The sequence below is a fragment of the Anas platyrhynchos genome, chromosome 1 (assembly GCF_047663525.1).
Source record: "Anas platyrhynchos isolate ZD024472 breed Pekin duck chromosome 1, IASCAAS_PekinDuck_T2T, whole genome shotgun sequence".
NCBI lineage: Eukaryota > Metazoa > Chordata > Aves > Anseriformes > Anatidae > Anas > Anas platyrhynchos.
In genome coordinates, this window is record NC_092587.1 from 37,507,517 (window position 1) to 37,530,537 (window position 23,021).

Genomic DNA, 23,021 nt, shown 5'->3' on the forward strand with positions numbered 1-23,021 from the left:
CCTCCTCCACCTCCACCTCCTCTTCCTCTTCTTCTTCCTCTTCTTCTTCCTCTTCTTCTTCCTCTTCTCTTTCACTGGAGGTCGAGGGGAGAGAACATGAGGTGGGGGAGCCCTGAGGAAACGAGCCCCGTGTGGTGCAGGGGGGCGAGGGCTGCCATGCCCATGGACAAATCCTGACAGGATTTGGTGTCCAAATCTAGCGATAGCCCCGTTTAACAATCGTTTTTTATTTTAAAGATGAGTTTTTAATAGGATTCACTTGCTGAAAGGGCTGGATTATATCTACAGAATTAAACGCTTTTCTTGGTTTCGCGCTAACCACATTGCCTGGGGGATATCCTATTCTTGGGATTCACCACAAAGACTTTTTCATCACCTTTTGTTGTCTTCTTTTGGATTGAGAAAGGCTCAGAGGGAAAAAAAAAAAAAAAAAAAAAAAGTGAGGCTGGGCTCCAGCAGCAAAAGACAGGAGAGCATCAACATTTCTTTTAAAATATGATATTGGAGTACAAATGTCTGTAAGGACAGGATTTCCTCTGCTGCCTTCTGAAGTTTCTCATCGTGGTCAATGTTAAAAAAAAAAATGATACTGAAGCAAATGAATGTGTGGGCTAATCCGAAATAACAAGTCCTGAACTCTGGTTAGAAGACTCTAATAAATAAAAAAAGTTATTAAAAGAATATATATATATATATATTTTAACCCAGAAGCTTTAGGGAAAAAAAAATCAAAGTATATTTTAACACAATCTGTAATATCCCAATGTACTTCTGTTGAATACTGCTCCTTCTAGCACGGCATTAAGGGGGAGGCGACAGCCCCATAGCCCTTCTCCCATGTTTCAGCTCCACCATGTTCTAACTCCCATAACTTGACAAGACCTTCTCACCTGTTGTCAAAGAAATTTCTTGCAAGACCTAAATATGGATGTCATTTACCTTCTTTACTTAAAGAAAACAGTTGGTCGCAGTTACTTGCATTTGCTACATGCAGTGGGAGCGAAGCTGTGGGGCTGCAGGGTGAATGTCTCCAGAGAAGCAGAAGGGAGAAGTCAAGTACGTGAGCTTCACATTTCAGTTGGTGAGACTTGAATATATATATATATATTTATATTTATAGGCTCCTTGAAAGACAATCTGGTGACACCATTTGAGTAAGCAGGGAAGAAAATATGTTCAGCTGGTAATCCAGTATATACATGCTTGGAAACGGCCCCATCAGAATCACATGAAAGCAGTGAACTATGACTCTAAGAAGAGCAGGGTGTTGGCAGCATTGTGAAATGAAAGGGGGCTGTAAAATATTAATCTCAGTGAAATGAGGAAAAACACCTTTGATATTAGGTAGTCACAGCATTATCGCCTCTTGAAATTACACCACCCTTTACTGTAGCTAACAGAGTCATGGTTACATGAGATCATTGCAGTTTTTAGGAATCTCAAAACCACTTTGAAATGATAGATTGTTTTGAAGATTGCCTGCAAGTTAAAACAAGTCAGCTTTTTTTGACATTGTATGAGTTACATGTTACTGAATCCATTTTTTGTTTGTTTGATTGTTTTCAGCCTGCATTGTACCTGAGAGAACAAAACTTGAGGATACCTGTTGCTCTTGAGACACTTTTCAGAAGGTCAGTTTAATCCAACCTGGGCAAATAATATTCTGGTATACGCCGCTGTTGTTAAACGTCAGTACTAAAGACCAAATCCTGTACAAAACTGTGACAAACCTCCCATTGGCTTCAGTGGTTCAAAATCAGGGACTGTCTGTGTTAGGACTGAGAGTGATTGCAGTACCACACTCAGCTCTCCAGTGCACAATGACCCCTCTAGCCAAGGGAGACAAACAAAGCTGTATTGCTGCAAACAGCATCAGCTGCTCCCCTCGCAGTGACATTCAGAATCGTCCATTCAAATCTATTCGACAAGTGACTATCAAAGCTAGCACCGGAGCACGGGTTTTGTAGGAAGAAAAGACATTTTTGATGTGAAATTCTCAGCTGTGGATCTCAGCAGAGTTCCGCAGGTAGGAGTAGGTCGAAGCAGCGCAGCGATGCGAGTAGCTGTGTTGCCACCTAGTGACAGGTTAAGAAAATCCTGTCACAAGCAACAGGTGTGAAAAATTCTTCACACGAGAGTTAGGTAGCAGTCTAAGACTGATAATACTTTATAGAGATACAGTTGAGATGGGTCTCAACGGTAAAAAGATTTTCTGGAAGGTTTTGTGACTTTGAAGAGCCAAACCACACAGCTGATCTTGGGTTTTGAAGTCTTACTCTGTGTTTCGTCATCAGTCTGCAGAATTTCTGCACTTCCCAAAGATAAGTAAGAAAAAATAGTGTCCCACGTTATAATATCCAAAATATTTTTGGTGAGAAATAAAAAGAGGTCACTAGCAAGGATTACATTTTTCAAGGATTGCCACTGCTTTTAACACTTCCTCATTTGAAATAATGTCGAAAACTTACAGACCGGAGCTTCAGGTTCTTTGCATCTCTGTAACACACCAAGGACCTGATGATCAGATTTGTGGTGTGGGAAAAAAACATGAGATAGTCTTCCTTAAGCGAGATGGACCAGATAAGTAAGTTCAGTACAAGTGACAACACAGAAACATGAACTTGATACAACTTCACAGTTCTGAATTAGCGTAAGCCCAGATACCAATCACTGGAATAAACTGCAGTGAAGCCATCCTGGTGTGTAACACCCACAGTGCTGAATTAACAGGCTGCTTCTTAGCATGGTGAAAGTTGGATTCCCTGCATGAAAGAGCACAAAAGCACAATGAGTTGTTCAAGCAGTCACCAGCTTATTTGTTGTGTCTACCATTCAAGCAGTTCTCAGCTGAGACTTGCATATTTGGTTCATAAATCTCCTTCCCTCCACCCCAGCACAAGGATTACCCCCGGAGAAGAAAGGGATACCCTGCTGTGTCTGGTAATCTGCAATTAGAAAATGATCCCGAGGGGGACTATTAGCAGCTGGTATCGTTTAGAGCTGTCCAGACAAGCACTGAATTAGCTGGAGAATCTGGAACCACAACTAGCTGCTTGACAAGCCTCTCGCTCATCCTATCTTGCAAACAGCAAAATCTGCATAGAGCAGAGATTTTGAGCTGCTGTCTGGTGATGCATCGGCATGTGCTATGGTGGAACAGGTCAGTTCTGCTCCACGGTGGGTGAAAGCATTTGTTTATTTAGATATGGAAAGCATGGGAATGTGACCCTGCTCAAGACAAATGTCTTGGGTGTTGTGTGCTGGGTATTGTAATACAATTGTAAAATGTTTTGTCTTTCTCCTCTTAAATTGGCTTATACTTACCCTTTCAGTAATACACACAAAATTAGATCTAATTTGAAAATAGATTATTTCTGGAACAACAGAATTTAATTTTGCAAATGGAGCATAATGGGTCCCTGGGTAAGTAGGAGCACAAGACACAACAGGGAGAGCCAGGAGGGTTTGGTGGGAAGTCCAGTGGGTTGGGGAATGATGGGTTTCAGGGAACTAAGTGGGAAAAAGGAAGGGAAGGAATGTCCATAGAGGTTTTGAGGAGGTGGGAACAGTGGAGGCTGGGGAGATGGGATGGAAGGTAGAAATGTTATCGATACTGTTGTTGGGAAAAAGCAATGGGCAGGATTCGGTGGGGCATTTCATGGGAAAAGGGACTGAGAGTAGTCTTTCTGGTCATCAATATCCCAGTAATCTGACTACAGGATAACCAAATGTGAGGGATTTAAGATGTTGACATAGCACTCTGTCAGGCCTCCTAATTGGCATATGAAATGCATTTCAGTTAATACCATGGAAATTACAGATTCTTCATAGTTAATTTCTTGTTGGTATTAAGCAACATTTTTGAGAAATCTGAAATTTGTCCCGTCAGCTGGACCAATTTCATCTTTCAACATTTGCAAAAGTTGTCAATTTTTGGAATTGCTTTTTGCCATTTTTGCTAATTATCTTAGATCAAAACATCTTCCTAATTGCTGTTGTCATGAACAATGCAACACTGTTACTCACAATGATAGCTAGCCTGTATCTTTAAACAAAATTCCTCCAGGCCACTTAATCAACATATCTGTTTCAAGTAAACAATGGTACCATTTCCTGAACAAGAAATTGAGACGTTTTTGGAAAACTTAGTTGTGTAATAAAAATATCCTCTATTTCTCTGCACTGATTTATGCAAAATGGCTCTCTACACAGGCAAACAAATAAACAACGTGCACTGCAATCTCCTATCAGTGAAAAGTACACATTGCGGTGTTTTGAACTAAATTTTTATTCTGGGGGGAGAAACGAAAAGGTATCTTTCTAGATACATAAAACTGCCAATCAGCAGTTTAAGAATAGATGTTTAGTGATGCAGTAAACAATCATGCAACTTGCTCAACCTATTTGAAAGCAGCTGGCAAGTCTTTTCTTGGATTATTCTGTACTTTTTGTGTACTGGTTAGATTGTTGTTCATTAAACCATATGGTTCTGTGACGCTCTGGTTCTCAGAGGTAAGGGTGTTGTTTCATGTCCAGCTTAAACCAACCTAAAACTGAGCTGTCCCTGAGAGAGTCGTCACTGAGAGAGTCATCCCTGAACCCAGCCCTGCTGCCTCCCATTATCCAGTGCAGGCACTCAAGCAGCCATGTGGACAGCTGGATCAGGGAACTGGTTCGTCTGGAAGGTATCCCACCAAACACAAACACAATGTCCAAAAAAAATCTCTTCCTTTTCACCTGGCCATATAAGCATTGGCCTTGGCTGAGGGAGCAGAAGCGCTAGATGGCCAGAGAAGGATGAGAACGTGCTTCTTGGGAAAGACCCACCCTGGCTCAGCCAGCAGCGATCATGCATCTGCAGTTTAGATATTTCAAATGAACTGCTGGCAAGATGTAGGTAGGTATGTGACACCACAGGTCAGCAGAGAGCTTCTTTTGGAACAGTGACCTGTGCTCAGAAGAGAGAGGCTCTTGTCTCTTGACTCTCGCCTCAGTTCCGGTAATGGCTCATTCCTTAGAGATAGGCTGGCCATGAAATCCTATAACTCTTCTTCCCCACTAACAATACAGGCATAATAATACTGATTTTAACTTTAGATTAGTGTTTGTTGAGCCAATTAAATAAAAAAAATAATAATAAAGAAAGAGACTGCTATTACAAATATAGAAACCCTTGCTGGTCCTGCACTATTGCTTATACTGTATAGTGGTAACTGTTGAATAGTTTCTTCAGACAAAGTCTTCCAAGGCAACCTCTCATGACAGAAAGCTTACTAAGGTTTTCTTAATACTATTTGTAGCTGAAAAACTCAATAGTCTGCACAAATGAGCACTAGAAATAATAACTTTTCTTCACAAATATTTGCAAGTCCTTGGAGAAAAGCTGTTCCCAAGATGGGTATGGAGGCTGGCTAAAGAGCAGCCTTTAACAAGACACAATCTGCAAAAAAGAATCTTTCAGTCCTCTGGCTTTGAGGACAGCTTATTAGAGATCATGTATAACCTCATCAGAAAATCAAAGTGAAAATAAAAATTGTTGCTAACACCAGAGAACTTTATTTCTTTTTTTCCTAGTTCTTGTTTTATGAAATGACTAGACAACTTAGAAAGCTTTGATATGCTGCAAGAAAGGTCAGGCAAGTTTTAATTTTCCCTTTGTTCATTGAATTTTTATATGATTAAGCTTCTTCTAATATTACTTACAGAGACTTTTAAGCGATTTCTCGCTTCAGAATGCTTTGTAATTAAACTAAGTTATGTAAGAATAATCATTTTGCTATCCTTCCCTAAGGGTAATCATTCAGCAGGGTTTCCTGTAGAATCAAATCCGTGCTTAGGGAAGATGTGCAGGACGAGGGACAATCTTGCATTCTTGGTGTGTCCTTGGAATGTATGCTTCTAAAAACCATACATTATAGCAGCCTTAAGCATGGTTCTCAGGCATCAAACTGGTATCTGAGCAAGACCCAGAGTAGAGCAATTTTTTGTCCCAGCTTCAGAAGGAAACAAATCTTGTGGGTCAAGCATTTTCATTTTTATTTTATTAACACATGAATGTGTAATCATGATACAAAATTCTGCATTGGGAATGAGGTTTTCAAGTTCTTAAGAAAGAGCATCTTCATCTCATTTGTATTAGTAATACCTTTTGGCAGTCTCCCACACATGAAGCTTGAAAATACACATAAAAGAAAGAAAGAAAGAAAGAAAGAAAGAAAGAAAGAAAGAAAGAAAGAAAGAAAGAAAGAAAGAAAGAAAGAAAGAAAGAAAGAAAGAAAGAAAGAAAGAAAGAAAGAAAGAAAGAAAGAAAGAAAGAAAGAAAGAAAGAAAGAAAGAAAGAAAGAAAGAAAGAAAGAAAGAAAGAAAGAAAGAAAGAAAGAAAGAAAGAAAGAAAGAAAGAAAGAAAGAAAGAAAGAAAGAAAGAAAGAAAGAAAGAAAGAAAGAAAGAAAGAAAGAAAACCCCACATCATTAATTCCTCAGAGAGCCTGTAGTAAGGAGATCACTAAATTAAGTTAACTTAAAAGATGCCCTCATACCAAGACATCTGTTTAAATTTCCACAACAGATAGCAAGGCTGAATGTTGCATAGATTGCAAAGCTGGATGTACTGCATACCAAAAGCACTTCTGTAGTCCATTGTTTTTTGTGTAGTTTTAATTATTTTTCATTCTGGGCAGTTTTAATGGATGATTATGAATCCTCAATCTGCCCTTTTCATTACATACTCAGTAACTTTTTTGAGGCTTTACCATGAGTGCTCCTATGCAAGTCTAGTTCCATGAAGAACTCTGATAAAAGATGGGACTATTCAAAGAATTATTTGTCCCTTACAATGATCTTGTTGTGGGCTAATACTCTACATTGCACTATATATTGTAAAAGTTGCTTCGAGATTGCCATGAATGTGGATAATCTGACTTGATCATTCAAATATTGCCATGTAGATGGTAGATGTTTTATAGGAGTGGAACAGTCCTTATGGGAACTGGAAGAAGTTCTTGTATTTAATTTATTTCGTTGCAATTAATGGACCAAACTTAAAGGAGAGTCTAAGCTGGCAGAACTTGCACCTTCTTCTGATCCTATGGTGTAAGCTGCATTAACATAAGCTTAGACTTCTGACTTACTTTCCTTAAATACATATTTCATGAGATTTCATGAGATCTAAATGTGGTCCTTCTAGTCTAAATGTACTCAGAAAACTGCTCTGAAACCTTCTACTGAAGTTTCAGTAGGGTGGTCCCTACACTAGATCATCTTAAAAGGCTAATTTCTTCGTCTTAAAACAAATTATCATTTCTTTTCCCTGCCTGTGAGAAAAGAAGACAAAATATATTGAATTAATTATTCCTTGTGTAAGTTTATGTCTAGGACATTGTTACTTGTAAAGCAACCTAAATTTATTTCTTCCTCTCTAGCCAGTGTTGTCCTAATTAATCTCTGGTACTGTTTAGATCTAGAATTACAAAAATAAAAATAAAATAAAATATAATCTTTATCTCTGTATCTGTTGTCCAGCCATACCCAGCTGCAAACAGAGAATGTGAACTAGTAAATCACACAGCCATATATTCCAACAACTTTACATCCATGCAAAAGTTCCCTTGACTTCAATCACTGTTAAGCCTGTTATTAAGATTATATGTGTACTACTTTGTAGGACAGGAGATAGGCTTGGGAGCTTTCCTAAATAGGAATTTTACTGTTCTAGAAATGTTTGTTCACTATTTACTCTGGAGTTTACACTGCTTTACATAAAATTAAAGCTGGTCAATGGACATTTAATGATTTGGGATCAGAATTTTGTTCATCATTAATTCCTTCTGTCCTATTCTGAAACAAAATTGTAGCGAGTTGCTAGGCCAATAGTGATTTCATGAACTTTAGAGCATTTTATCTGGTTAAAATATGATGATATTTTTGATCACTGTTGTTCAAAGATTTACGCATCTTTTGCTCCCTTCCTTCCTTCCTTCCTTCCTTCCTTCCTTCCTTCCTTCCTTCCTTCCTTCCTTCCTTCCTTCCTTCCTTCCTTCCTTCCTTCCTTCCTTCTTTCCTTCCTTCCTTCCTTCCTTCCTTCCTTCCTTCCTTTCGTTCTTTCGTTCTTTCTCTGGTCAGAAATGACCACAAGAAATGTCCAAGGGAAAGTGTTATGAAAATGGATATATCTCCATTCCGTTTTTGTTGTTGTTTTTCTTTAATGAGGTAGAATCTGTGGCTGAAATACTGTGACCAACTGGAATTTAACTAATTGTAATGGAAGAGTTCCAATTATATTCTCCACCCTGTTTTGCAAATCTCATCAATAATTCTTCTTTTAATACAGTTAGAAGTACTAGGGAGTGGTTTTGAATTCAGTAGTTTAGTTCCTCCCTTTGAATTATCTTCTATCTATGAGTTCATAAAGGTTCATGTGGAATCTCTTACTCCGTATGGGATTGAGGTCTCTGAGGACAATGTGTACTGTGCTGATCTCAGTTTATGTAGTGATCCTCTTCCTGATATCTTGATGTACGCATAGAATTGAAAAAACATTAGTAGAGAGGGGAAAAAAAAAATTAAGGAATGACAGAATAAAGATTGCTGCTGTAACAGTTACTTTCATAATTTGTAGCTGTATTATGATATACATGTATATTATATGAACTCAATTTTGTTTTCAGTACCCAGAACCCTTATTTTGGTCAGAGTAAACAATGTGTAGTGCCACTTAATGAGCAGCAATTTAATATTTAGTTTCATATTCATTTTCCAGAAGGCTGTCTGCTTTCATGCCAAGAGATCAGTCAATGCATCTTCAGGGTGTTCCCTTTAAAACGGCAGACTAGTGACGGAATCAAGCATTTCATTAATACAATACAATCTTTTTCATTTAGGAAGAGTGACAGTCATGAAGTTGTGTCTTGCTGAACTCAGTAAGAGCCAAACAAGAAGCATTTTCTTCACTTACACTTCCAAGCAACATTAGCATTAATTCTGCTGTCCCTTCAACTAACGATTGTACATATTTGCAACTGACTTATTATAAAAATAAGCGTAATTCTCCCATTTTGTATTCAGGGTGAACTTTGAAAACAATTTCATTTGCATGACACTGGCATATTTCAGTAAGCCACTAATTTAAGCACAAAAAAGCTATTCCAAACCCTGTTAGGGAGGACCAAATTGTTAATTATATCCATTGTTGTTGTCGTTGTTTGGTCATGTTCATTAAAAATGCTTATGAATAATTCATAAATATTAATATATATTTATAATCCTGTCTGAAGACTGATGTTATCCTTCTTTTACAGATAAGGCACTGGAGCACAGAAAAAAGAGGACCAAAAGTTTTCATCTCTCTTAGCAGCCAATTTGAAACACCAGCAAACTGATTTTTGAGGGTTGTTAGCTTTATATTGCTTTCCTTCTGCTGAAGAGACAACTATCACTGACTTCAGCTGTGGCTTTAAATACCAGACACTCCTACAAATTTGACCACCCCTGGTCAAATTTGCTGCCTGGGTGCCTTAAACCTAGGGGACACACCACGTGTGGTGAGTAGTTTTACAAAATCGCATGACATAGTAGAGACAGAGACATAATCCTGTTCAATTGGACAGTATTGGCAACCTTAAACTCATAACTCCGTGTTTTCTGCCTGCAGTCTGTGATCTCATGTAATCCCTTCCAGCCTCAGCAGCAAATAAGATCAGGATACTTGGCTCAGCTATGACTCTCATTTACAGCCCAAATTCAAGTGTCATTTAACAAGTCTGTTACAGGGCCTACACATGAAGGGGGCAGGAAAAGGATGCAGGGACTTTCTATTTTGCAATAATACTCTTAGCAAAGAGATTTTTTTATGTAGTCACCCCCCCCCCCCACACACACACAAATATAAAAACAAAACAAAACAACAACAACAAAACCCACAACATTATAAAGAACAGGCATTTATGTCTTCCCCTATAAGCACAAGGTTATATTTGCTCACTGTCAATTCAGTTAGGGAGAGTCCATTATCCTCAGTGTCACCGGGTTCATTTGGGACAGGGCCAATGCCTTTCAAAGAGGTTTGATGCCAGCACAGATTTGGGAACCTCAGGGATCTGCTCTCAGCCTCAAGTTGGGCACAGTGTCCTCTTCTTACTCAGCTTGACTTGTCACCTCCTCTGCACACCAACCTCCTCCTTTTCCAGTCTGATTCACCCTGCTGCTTGGCTTCTGTTTCCAGTTTCATTTTCTTTACTTTTTAACAAGACTCACAAGATGTACCAAGGACATTCCAAGACCCAGTTTGCATCCAGTTACCTGAAATAAGCTATTATATTACTTTCTTCTGTACTGTCAACCACTGTATTTACCAACTAATTTTTAGCCATTTTCTGGACATAGAGGAGAAACCACCTACCTCTGAGTGAGGCTGACAGCAAAAAGCTTGAACTTGAGAAGCGATCATTTGCTTCAAATATATCCTTGTGACTTATTTTCTGTACTGGCAACAGCCTCAAAAATATCCTCTCATTTTCAAGATCATGAGGTTTGTCAAAGTTCTGTGCTTACATTTCTATTTGCAGCATTGTAACCAACTGGATACTTGAGAAATTCAAATAAGGTGAATTTCTGTACCCCTGAAATGACTATAACTCTTGCCTGTCTCATTAGGAAAATCTGTACAGTGCTTAAATGCTTGCATAGTGTCTTTTTCTAGGATCAGGGTGCATTACATTAGTCAGTTCATTTGCCTGTATCCTACCATTTCTTTCTACTTATTTATATTAGCTTGAGTGAATTATTGCACGAGTATTTGGTGATTTCTAATCTCTGTATTTTTGGATAGTTTCTATCATATTTGCTAAAAGCTGAATAAACAATCTGGAAGGGAAGCACCATGAAGATAAAGGAAATAACAAAGTGAAGAAAACCATTTGCTGTAGAATCTTCAAAAGACTTTTTTTCCCCCTTCCAGTCTGATTACCGAGTACCGTGAGGTACCAAACAGGTCATAAGGCCACTCCTCAGATTTTCTTGAAGGCCACAAGCATTTTTTCCTTTCTCTCTTTTAGCATTGGGGAAGATGTGGCCTTCTCAAAAGCATTTAGGAAGCAGCCTAGGCCATAGTAAGACAAGGCATTCGAACAGTTCATTGATCAGACTGTTTTCTTCTCTTACGTATCACTGTGCCTTCATGTCATCAGTGACCACACAGTCTCTCAAGCCTTTTGTGATTTTAGGCTCTGCCATTTCTATTTTATCTGATATTGCCCTGCTAATAGAAATCCATCAGGGCAGGGAAGCATAATAACTGCTGAGTCTTATTACTTAGGAAATTAGGAAAATACAAAAAGATATTTCCCACTCTGTGTCAGGTTTTCAGAGGAAATCTGAAGTAATAATGGGACTTTTCAGAACCCTGTCTTGCTGACCTAACAGATGACTATGGTTTTCTGTGTCATGCCACCTACTCATTTCAACTTTAACATCTAGTTTGAAAGGAATGTCATGTTTTTATAGACTGCAGTATATGAATTCTCACGAATCTGTTATTTTTCTCTTTGTTTACATAGTCTTCCTCCCCTTTTGTTGAACCTTTTTCCTGTCAACATAAATAAACAAAGTTCAGTCACAAAATACAAAACAATTGCACAACTATGCAGATAATAAATGGATATAAGTGGATACTTTGGGAAAGCATAGAAAATACCTGTATGAATCAGGGGGAGAACAGGTATTCATTCAAAAGGATAAATTGCCATCAAAAATGAGGGAAGAAGAAAATTTGACTGTGAGATGCCCACTGATAATAAAGCTGAATTTTCTTAGCAGAGTGTGTATCTCTCTTCCAATGCCTAAAAATCCAACTATTGTCACTCATTTTATGCCTCCACTTATCCTTCTTATTTGATCTGAGACCTATAAAACTGGGGACAGCAATCAGGCTGGTAACCTAAGGATCTCGGGTTCTGATTAAATACCATTCATCCAGCAAAAAATCTGAGCACTCAGGAGTCTTATCAAGAAAACACAAATACTTGAGTTGCTAAGTAATTCATCAACATGAACGTGTAATATAAGCAAAGAAATAGTTCCAATAAATTCTGTATGACAAATGACCTAGGTCATGACTACAGACCAAATATCCTTATTGTTCTTTTCCTTATTTACAAAGAAAACTGTGGATCAAATTCAGTTTTGCATAAATAGACCTGAGTAGTAACTTCAGCTCTGTGGGAGATATGTGAAGTTATATAAGGGCTGAATTAAGTCTAAATATACATACAGTTTATGTAAGTTTCATAAAGAATGACATACTGGGAGTAGAAATAATGTCTTTGTATTAAATATTATAATCTAAACAATGGCAAGACATACACAGAGAAATGACATTATCAGGGCGTTAAAATAAAAATATAAAGGAATTGAAATATTAGAGAATTAAAACCCAAGGTAAAAACACTAAAGTCAAACCCAGACCTTCCAATTAAACATAGTCTCTAAATTGACTATTTTGACATCCTCTTCACTGTAAAAAGGACAAACTCAACACTTTATACTTTGAAATGACACAAAACTCAGAACCTTTGTTTCATCCCTAGTTAGGACTCTCAGCCCGTGTGTGAAATAAATTGACAAATAAACACATTCAACAGAACAAAATTTTAAGAATAGTAAAGGCAGAACAAAAGAGCCTTTCACTAAAAATTCCGATTGCAAACTTGCATATTACAGAAGGATATTGTCGATTCATTGCGATCGGAAAAGGCTTTGAATTGAATGGTCAAATAAACTGCTTATCTTGCTGGTGTAAGATTGCTCGAAGGCACAGAATGGAATTTGCAGCAGTCCTGCGACACCTTTGTCTCTTGCAACTTATACAGGTAAGTGAGGACTGAATTCCAGCTTGGAACCCTGTTTGCTTAAAAAGAACATTTCATGGACATTTCAAAATGATCTGGCCAATGTTTTGGGAAAACTGCACACCAAATTTAAAAAAAAAAAAAAAAAAAAAAAAAAAAAAAAAAAAAAAAAGGGTATATAGATAATCTGTTGTTGTACCCTGTAAACAAACACAGAAAAGAGTTTAGGTTTATTATAGCCCTGTACAGAGTGCTAGGTGCATTGCTATTTTGCCTAACCCACGATATATTCAGGTTGGTCTCATCTTACAGGGACTCTGCACTTTATCCTATGGTAAACGCTCTAGCTCCACAAACAAGCGAGTTAAGGTAAAGAAAGAAAAATGCAGGCAGGAGATTTAAAACATATGAGCAGCTTTATTTGGGGGCATTTATCCATTTAAGCTGTTGTTGCAGTTTCCTGAGATGACTATTTGGATTGCAGGGTAGGATCAGGCCTTGACACAGGAGGCTAAGGTGGCCCTTCAGTTTTACTGGGATCATTAGCTCCACTGTTACACGATAAGCTAAGATTGCTGGGGCTAATTTAGAGAGATCAGGCTCTTGCAAACTATGGTGTGAACAATTCTGTGCAATAAATGTGTTGAGCGAACAGCCACACAATGTAGTCCAATGTCTATAGCTATCGTCTTCACCTGCAATGGTTCATGGGGCTGCCCCAAACCAGCAGTAGGTGTTGCACACTTTAGGAATGATGAGGTTCTCTAGATAGTTTTTTAAACCAGTTTCCTGAGAAGGCTCACAAGTCAGGCTTCCTTACCCTTCACTAGCAGTCTTTTCAAGGTCAGCCTGCTTCACAGGGGTATTTTTTTGTATGTTCTGAAAGATGTTATGTTGTCCTTAAGCCACTAACACAGCACCATTGCCTTGTGGTACGGGCTCTTACTGTGTTAGTTCTCTGTGTTCACAGAAATGAGCTACAGTAGGGCTGTTGTGCTGCTGTTCTGCGATGCACATCACTGAGCCAATCTTGTCCTTTCACTGACGGTATCTGGACTGTTCCGATGCCTAGGACACTGCAGTTTTGTTTCCATTTCTCTGACTATATGCTTTGTAATGCCATTTCCTACCAGCATGCCCTTTCCATTCTGGTAGACAGGAATTTGGCCCCACCATCTGTTTCTCCAACTGAAGGCAAATTTTTACAAAATCTGTCCTCTTGCATCACAAACTTAATATTCGGAAAGGCAAGGAAGCCTGGAGAAGCGCTCTGTGATTCCAGGAGAAATTTCTGCAGAGACAGCCCATAAAACTTGGTTCCCTGCCACCAGTCCTATGGCAGGCATTATTTCTAACGTTACATACGTAGTGTTATTATGAGGAACCAAATCTTCCACTTCTGCTGGTCTGCAAACCTACCACTGGCTGTCGTTCACAGGAGCAGAAAGGATATTTTAAGCACCTTTCTGGCTAAAGGCTCCCGATCAGCACCAAGCAAAGGCTCTTCTAGGAGTAGTCATCTGCTCTGTCCTATACGTGGTCCTGACTTGTGATGGCAGCCTGTGGCTGGCATGTAATCACTGCTTCGGTGTATTGCCATTATTAATTTTGCTGAGCATTTCATTTTTCTATCCAATACAATTCGTGCCATTAACATAATCATTCTAAAAATTAAAATGACAACTGCAAAAGGGAAAGCCCTATTTGAAAATGACTGTAGTGGTGGGAAGATACCATAGGAGGGATTCCCATCACAGTAATCTCCTTGTTATCCTAACATACCGTAATTTCTGGAAAGCCACCTAGCTGACAAATCCAGTAAAGGCAGGATGTCAAGTAAAGCATCCATGTCAATAGTTTAGCATATACTTAAAGACAGTAGTTTAAAGCTATCAAACAATTGCCTTTACATGATGGTGTTTGACTGTCATTTCTTTGTCATGTCACATTTCTAATTGCATCTATTCACGGAGATTACACTAAAAATACACATATTTTTGTCACTTTGTGTCCTGAAGATGTTTACATACAGAACTGACCCCCATTTCTAATCAATCTATGAAGTTACATGTGATTAAAATAAAATACAAGCAATCATCTGATGGTTGTAGGCACGGGTCTCCATTTTGCACAGGCTGGTTTGGAATTTGGACTAGCAATATCTGGCTAATGAAGCTATCCAAAAAGTTTAATCTTGCTCTAGTCCATCTTCATGGATTAATAGCAGGGTTAAAACCCTGAGTGAGCAGGTGGATTTGAGATTGTACAACCGAGTGGCAGTGTTATTCTTATAATACTGTTGTACACTAACATTATCTGGTCAAATCTTTTAACAAAACAAACAAGAAGTTTTAATATGGTTAATATGGGATTTATTTCACTGTGTTATCTCTGTTCATATTTTTTTCTTGTCTTCAAGTTCACCCATAGCAATCACCCTGATAATATATCTTTTCTCTTTTGTTTGCACATATATGATAATAAAAACAGAACAAAAACATTAAAAAAAAAAAAAACACAAACAAAGAACCTCTCTCTGCTGGAGTTTCTTTTGATCTGTTTATTGGTCCTCATATTATGTATGTTATCTAGTGCTTCCACGTCATCTCTATAACAAAATATAAAGTTTATAGCTTAGCTTAAATCAACAGTACCTCATTACACAATGAGAAAAATTGTCTTTAACATATCGGTTAGAAACATACATTTAAAGAGCTGACTTCTGTCTTTCAAAGCCAAGTGTATCCCTGTTTGATGAGAATATAATTTATTCTCTCCCTATCTCAAATCTTCAGATGCATATGCTTAACCCATATTTCTCTCAACTCTTACCCATTTCATACTGACAGCACTTATTCAGGTTCTCATTTTAATCTCTCTTTTTTTTTTTTTTTTGGCTGTGCAGCTGATGTACACACTCCTCTAAGATCTCATTCATGCATGTATTCACATAATTGGTTTATAATTGAAAACACATTGCTGATTTTCATAATACTACTGTCATTAAGCCTGTACTGTTCAGCTTTATGCTGACACCATTTAGATATACTTATCTTGAATGCCCCATTTTAAATGCCTTAAATTTGCTAAGAAGTGAGAACTTTCATATGTATAACTTTTCCTTCCTAAATCTTCTTTTTAGAAGTCATGTTAGCAATTCCAAAAACGTTAAAGAAAGAAAAAAGAAAGAAAAGAAAAGAAAAGAAAAGAAAAGAAAAGAAAAGAAAAGAAAAGAAAAGAAAAGAAAAGAAAAGAAAAGAAAAGAAAAGAAAAGAAAAGAAAAGAAAAGAAAAGAAAAGAAAAGAAAAGAAAAGAAAAGAAAAGAAAAGAAAAAAAGAAAAGAAAAAAGAAAAGAAAACGGTTTTCATCTTCTACCTCTATTTTTTCTCTCTTTTTTTTTTTTCATCTTAGTAGGTATGTTTTACCTAGGTTTCTTCATTATGCTGCTGGGATATGCCAATCTCTGGCAGCTCATATCAAGCAATATGCCAATATCCAGCAGCATCCAATGACTCTTTGTTCCTTCTCACCATTTAATTCCACCAGAATAGCGAGCCTTTCACGGGGGTCAAATTGTAATTTTACTATGAAGCGCCAGGAAGACCCTTTGTATAGATTCTGAATGTGATTATAGAATATAATCTGTATATTAAATTAAATCTGTACAGATTCTAAAGCTGGGGAAGTGCCTGGAGCACAAGCACTGTGAGGAGCTGCTGAAGGAACTGGGGTTGTTTAGTCTGGAGAAGAGGAGGCTCAGGAGAGACGTCATTGCTCTCTACATCTACCTGAAAGGAAGCTGTGGGGTACTGGGGGTCGGCCTCTTGTCAGAGGTAACTAGTGTCAGGTCCAGAGAGAGTGGCCTCAAGTTGTACCAGGGGAGGTTCACATTGGAAAGTAGGAGACATTTCTTTTCAGAGAGCAGTTAGGCACTGGGACGGTCTGCCCAGGGAGGTGGTAGAGTCACTGTCCCTGGGGGTGTTCAAGGAAAGGTTGGACGTGGTGCTTAGGGACATGGTTCAGAGGGTGACGCTGGTGGTAGGGGGTGGTTGGACCAGATGATCTTGGAAGGCTTTTCCAGTCCTAATGGTTCTGTGATTCAAAATCATTCCTTTCTCTGGAGGTTTTCTTTTACTCGGTCACCTTTCTCCAGATTCATTCTGCTTTTTTTATTCTTGTTGCTAGTTTCTCCCATGGTTTATCCCATGTGAATTTTACTCTGGGAGTAGGGAATAGAAGATTCTTTTCCTTCTTTTGTAAGGTTTGTATGTTTAGTGTGACATACCACTGAACAGAGGTACAGAAACAAACCTGATCTTCTTTCATATGAACCATCATATATTAACCATCACTAGCTGAACGCTACTTAGCTCTTATCTTGGAAGTTAGAGTTTGTAATTTATTCCAACATCATCATCAAGGAGAACAAGCAGGCAAAACAACTTGCTAAAACTCTGTCTTCATGAGTTATACCAGACTTACATTTTTAATAGATAATTGGAATATCCAAGCTTCTTTTTATTATTCTTGTTAAGAGATGTACTTTAATTTGGACATCTGAATTTGAAAAAAAAAAAAAGAAAGAAAAAACAAAACCAACTGTGTTGAGGATTTGAAAGCTAGCTCTATTCCCATTTGATGAGGATATTTTATTATTCATTGTCTCCCTTTCAAACCTTCAAATACACATGCAACATTTGTTACAGTGCCAGAAATTTATTGGTTTGGTATGGAACAAGCACTTAGCCTTGCTCAGAGCTAAAGACTGCCTCTGTTCTCCGGACAGCATCTGGCAACCTTCTCCTGATAAATCTTCCTCTTCTATCTTGTCAGAAAGCACACAATTCACAACAATGAAGAACATATGGTATCGCTTTTGTTGATACATTTTCTGTTTGAAAAGTTCTGACAGCAGGCATAGACAACGCGGTTCTTTGTGTCTCATTGGAAGTAAAGTCCAACTGAAGAATAAATAAAGATTTCTAGTTTTACTGGAAAGCTGAATAGCATTTCCACAAAATAAGGATATGGGATTTGCATTCAGGTTTAAAAAGCACAAAGTGAGGGCGAATTTTTATTTATTGAACAGTTCCAGGTCTGGATTACAGCGATTGTACGTGTACGTGCTAATGCTGAGGTTGTGGGGAGACCTGCCCATGCAACATTATCCAGTCATGACTATAGGTTATTACTCTTTTTAGTTAACTTCAGATTAAATGTAACTCCAAACAGACCAAGCTGACGAAGAAGGCATCAATAATTTAAACCTTTCTAACACAATGACTCTGATTTCATTTGGAAATATGCCATGAACTGTGCTTCTATGATTACACATCTTTTTGGTGTCCAATGCTGTTCGTTCCAAAGTCACAGCGGTAAATCTAACACCCAAAGATGTTGAAGGCTGGTTTTGATGCATCTTACTAGCAGTATCTGTGCAGGCTTACCTTGTTTGAGTTTGGACAGGAACTCTTTGATATATGTTATTGGGTGTGCTCAAAGCTAGGAAAACAATGCTCCACACTGTTGTTTAAGGATCTTGCATTTTTTTCAGACCTTGGCTGCTAGATGATCTCTCTATAGTATACATACATAGCTCCTTCTAATATTTTGAATATATTCATTGTAATCTAGTTTATGGGGTTGCATTTGCTATCCATTAATTTTGCCTTTGCAGTGCCTGACACTGCTGGTTCATCAGCAAAACTGTGGCAAAGAGAAACCCCTCTAACTGTTAACTTGTAGGAAGCTTTACACTCAGATAATAAAAGTTGTACTTAGGCTGCCAGTACCCTTGGCAGAAGAAGGAAAAAAAGCCACCTTCTGTTGGATTTGTTGCCCACCATGGGGGCTGCAGCCAGGGGGTCTCTGGGAGAGCCTCACAGTCCAGAGGGACATATTGTGACAGGGCCAGATGTCTCTGGATAAACCCTTACCTCCAGTTCTTCCATCCCAATCCTCCAGAACAAAACAGTGGGTGCCTCAAAACTTTTTAAAATACATCCAGAGAGTGCCTGGCAGCAGAGGATTTCTGAAGGCCGAGAAGCGCAGAGCCGGCCTGTTCAACAAGATGGCTGCCAACACAGGCACAGAGGCCCAGCTGAAAAAAATTACTGCAGCCACTTTGGAAATTAAAATCACAAGCAACAGTACTGCTAGCTGCTACTTCAATTAATTCTTGGCAGTACTGCTGGGACAGATGAATGTATCTCAAGGGGGATATTTGTGGTGGAAGATGAAGTAAAAGAGACCCCTGCCTAGATCCAGAAAAGTCTTAAAGACAGATACATCCTATGTGCAAGTGGAATAGCCAAGTCCTGCAGCCACAAGGGAAGACAAACCCTTAAGATTTGTCTTCCTGTTCATTACAAAAATGCTCAGATGTCTGGTGGATGCTGAGTTTCATTTAGCAAAAGCTCTGCAACTGACTCCAGTTGCAAACATAGTATTCCGATATTCACACACCTCAAACTGATTATGAGGAGGGAAAAATGCAACTCAGAGAAAAGAATTCTTTTGGGGATGCCACATTACAAATGAATCATTTCCCACAACTTAGCAAAGCATACTGTTGGACTGCAATCACCCCTTTAAAAAGTAGGAAACCTGCCAGGTGGCAAGGCTTAGACTTTTTAATGAAGTTTCCAGTTCAGGTCTGTTTCCAGATCAGTGAGGAGCCACATCTCCTACAAAAGCTACTGGTTTCTAGTCTTTAACTTTTAATAGCTCACCTCCTGCACACTAGAAACATGGGAGTTACCTTTACTCTCAGTAAGACGTCGTGGAAAAATGCCAAGTGATAGCTCCGGCAGTCAAATGAGTGGAAGAAGAGATCAGCACAGGATGATTCATGCTATCTGTAAGATCACTCATTAACCAGTTCCCATCCCTTATCTGTCTGTATCCTCTCCTATCTCCCCTCCACGCCTCCCATCCTTCTTGCCCACTCATTCTTCATTCCCATGGTTTCCTTCACCCCTCCCTCCCTTTGATTTAATCCCTCATTCTCTAAGCCCCTGTGCTCAGCTTCACACACCATACGAATCCAGACCTCCCATGCATGAACCTGGAGTGGAAGCCCATAATAATCAGTCGCTGGGCTTAATTGTTTGTGCTTTTTACTGCCGAAATTTACAATTTGTCCCTGCAGTTAGATTTTTCTCCTGATAGTTCAAAGTTTGCTTTGCATGGGGGAAGGAAAGAGGCTGCCTGCTTATGAAGAACAGGAAAGAAGAAGGCTGAACCCTCCCACTCCCCCAGCACACAGCGTCTCACTGAGAGCACAAGGCAGTCGATGAGGGGTTTCACTCTGGCAAACAATAAATCACAGGGCTGGCATAGCAGGCAGATACAGTCTTAGTTAAAGAAGATGCCTGCAGAGTGTGAATCTGCCTGCACAGCGTGCTTACCCTTCAAGCACTCAGCTCTCTTTAATGGTGCATGCGGTGTCCAGGGGCAGCAAAAATGCCAGCAAAAGGGTGAGCTCTGCCCAGGTGGCAAGGCAGTCACCTCAGCTCTGGCATCTGCTCCCAGAATAGACATTTTCATTTTATTCTGTGTTCTAATAAGTGGCTCTCATTGGTGTTGCCTCCCTTGAAGTGCAATTCTTTAATGTCCTTATTCCCAAGCCAGCACCTCTACCCACACTGCTGTCTGTGCCAGGGAAGGCTGCGAGGAGCAGGGGAATGGGGAGGAAGGTGAGCACACTCACCCCTCAGATATGCCCCCTCTCTCTCCTTATAGCCCTTTCCAGTTGCTTCCAGTTGCTGCTGGCAGCCCCCTCCCTGGTGTCCTCCTTCCCAGCTTCCTCTGTCTGTCCCACTGCTGCCAGTGGCAAGTCTCAGCCACTGTCTGGAGCAACAACAGCTGGTGGGAACTGGTCTCTCTCCAGTATCACAGGAGCAGCCTTTAGGGCAGGTTCTCTTCCCATGTTGTCCTTATTATGGCTCCTGTATTGCGCCTTTATAGCCAAGAGACCAGCAGCATCCTGCCCACCAGAGTGAGGGCTGCAGTCTCAAAGCCAGGCTTTGTCTGGGTATATTCCCTCTGGCCTCAGAAATTGTTAATTCTTTTCTTCATGGGGGTACAGATTCATCTGGAAGGTGGAGTAGCTCACAGATTAGTGGTTAAGCCAGTCTCTGAAAGAGATGGGAGATGTGAAATAGGAGTTATTAATGCTCCCAGGCAAAGGAAAGGGCCAAGAAATGCAACTATGGGGCATTTCTGTGAAAAAGGAGTGATGGTACCACCCCAACCACACCCCACGATTTAAGTGGAATCAGTAACCTGTGAGACTATCCCTGCTGATGTACAAGAGAGGTTTTGAGACCTCCTGGAGCAGACCACCGAAGACACTTTGACAGAGAAACCCTTGTTTCTGAATTCTGGTGAGGTACAGACAGGACATGCGTGAGTAAGAAAACAATTTGCTGAGCTCTCAAAGATGCTACGATGCCTTGCCTGTATCCCCCTGTCCCCCTATGATCAGCCTTGTCAGTGAGGATAAGAGATGTCCCATGCCATAAGGACCTCCTAGTGTTGTGCAGGTCACACACCTGGGGGTCATGAGGTGCTGTCATGGCTGCCCAGCACATGCCACCAGGGTTGCACCCAGTCTTGCAATCCTTTGTCTCCCGTATGAGATCCTATCCCAGACCTCCTGAAAGATAACCTCCTCGAAGATGAGGTAGGTCCTAACAAAAAGTCAATGCACTTTTCACTGTCATGACAGTAAAAAGGTCAGAAAAGTCATGACATTTTCTAGTTTCACACAATTCCCAAATCATAGCTGTGACTATATGGTCACTATACAATCCTTAGTTCTGATTCATTATAGCTTCTGCCTTTTTTGTAATTTATTTTTTTTTGGTAGTGAAAAAAATGCTAATATATTATTTTGGTATCTTCATATCTGTATCCAGATTGAACATTCACTAAATTTGCTTAAAGACACATTCACCATTCCCAGTATTCACTTGGTTTTATAAGGATTACCAGCAGCAATCACCTGAGTTACATGTTAGCTGTAATTCCTCTCTCTTCCTTGCCTGTTGTAAACACTGAGCCAAAAGAGTGATTTTTTTTTTTGTGTGTGTGTATTCCTTGAGTACGGTAATTAACAATTTGGAAAGTAAATGAAGTACACAAAGACTTGTGTTTCACTACACACTCACATTTTCTATACATGTTGGTGTTGTAATTCCACATTTCCATCATAAAATACGAATTTTCAGGGGAATGCATGATGAAGACAAGGCCTGATTGGCATAATTTGGTGAAACTGATTAACCACTTGACCACTAGATTAGCATTGGCCATTTCATGGCCTGACCCACTCTTAATTGTGCAGAAGATTGTTAGAATTTATTCCCTGAAAATTGGGCTGTCCAGAGATTCCTGGATCAAACAACAGACAAAGTCCTTGTATTGCCACTGAAGGCTTATCTACCTGGGCATGTTCAGTACAAAAGAAGGTAGAGAATCATTACAAGAAAAATAAATATAGATGTGTATGTGAAATATATATATTTTTTTTTCTGGTAAAATTAATTACTAATAATTGGAGTGTATTAAGACTCAGTGATGATTATTATTTCCCACATCAACACATCTACAGGTTAGTTGTAGCAGGGAGGTCTAGCGAGAGGATGCAAGGTAAGGAGCATGTAAATGAAAGGCAAATGCTCCCTTTTTAGGGCATAATGCAGGGCACTTGCAGATCAATGGGATTTTTCCAATTACTTTTCTTAGCTCTTAGCTGCCTAGAGGAAGGAACGGGGCAGCTGCACATTCTGAACCACTCGGACTGGCACCAGCAGAAATGCACCTTTAAGCTCAAGGTTCTTGGCTCTGTTTTACTTCCCTTTCATGGGGATAATCTTATCAGTGAGAGCAAAACACAACCTAAATGTTGATGTCAGTTGCCTCCTCTAAGGAAAAGAATCTATAAAATACAGTTGAAAAGTGTGCTGAACTTTTGCTTTGCTCAGGAAAGATAACATGGATGGATGGATGGATGGATGGATGGATGGATGGATGGATGGATGGATGGATGGATGGATGTGCCAAACATTGCACCCTGTACTTGAAAGCTAATGGAAAACATATTCTGTGGTTTTGACAAATTAACAGAACAGAGCAACTTGGTTTTATATATCACAATCTTATTATTTCCTGTTTTT

General features: G+C 39.3%; 1 long non-coding RNA gene across 2 annotated transcripts; it reads left to right on the plus strand.

Moving 5' to 3' along the window:
- Window positions 1–21: 21 nt before the first annotated feature.
- LOC110353997 (uncharacterized) lies at window positions 22–12,952 on the plus strand. Of its 2 annotated transcripts, XR_005262844.2 has the most exons (4): window positions 34–1,081; window positions 1,567–1,631; window positions 2,895–3,160; window positions 9,295–12,952. It is a non-coding gene; the product is annotated as an uncharacterized lncRNA (long non-coding RNA). The 2 variants fall into 2 exon arrangements; XR_011807565.1 differs by lacking the exon at window positions 9,295–12,952 and having other exon boundaries at window positions 22–1,081; window positions 2,895–6,189.
- Window positions 12,953–23,021: the final 10,069 nt, after the last annotated feature.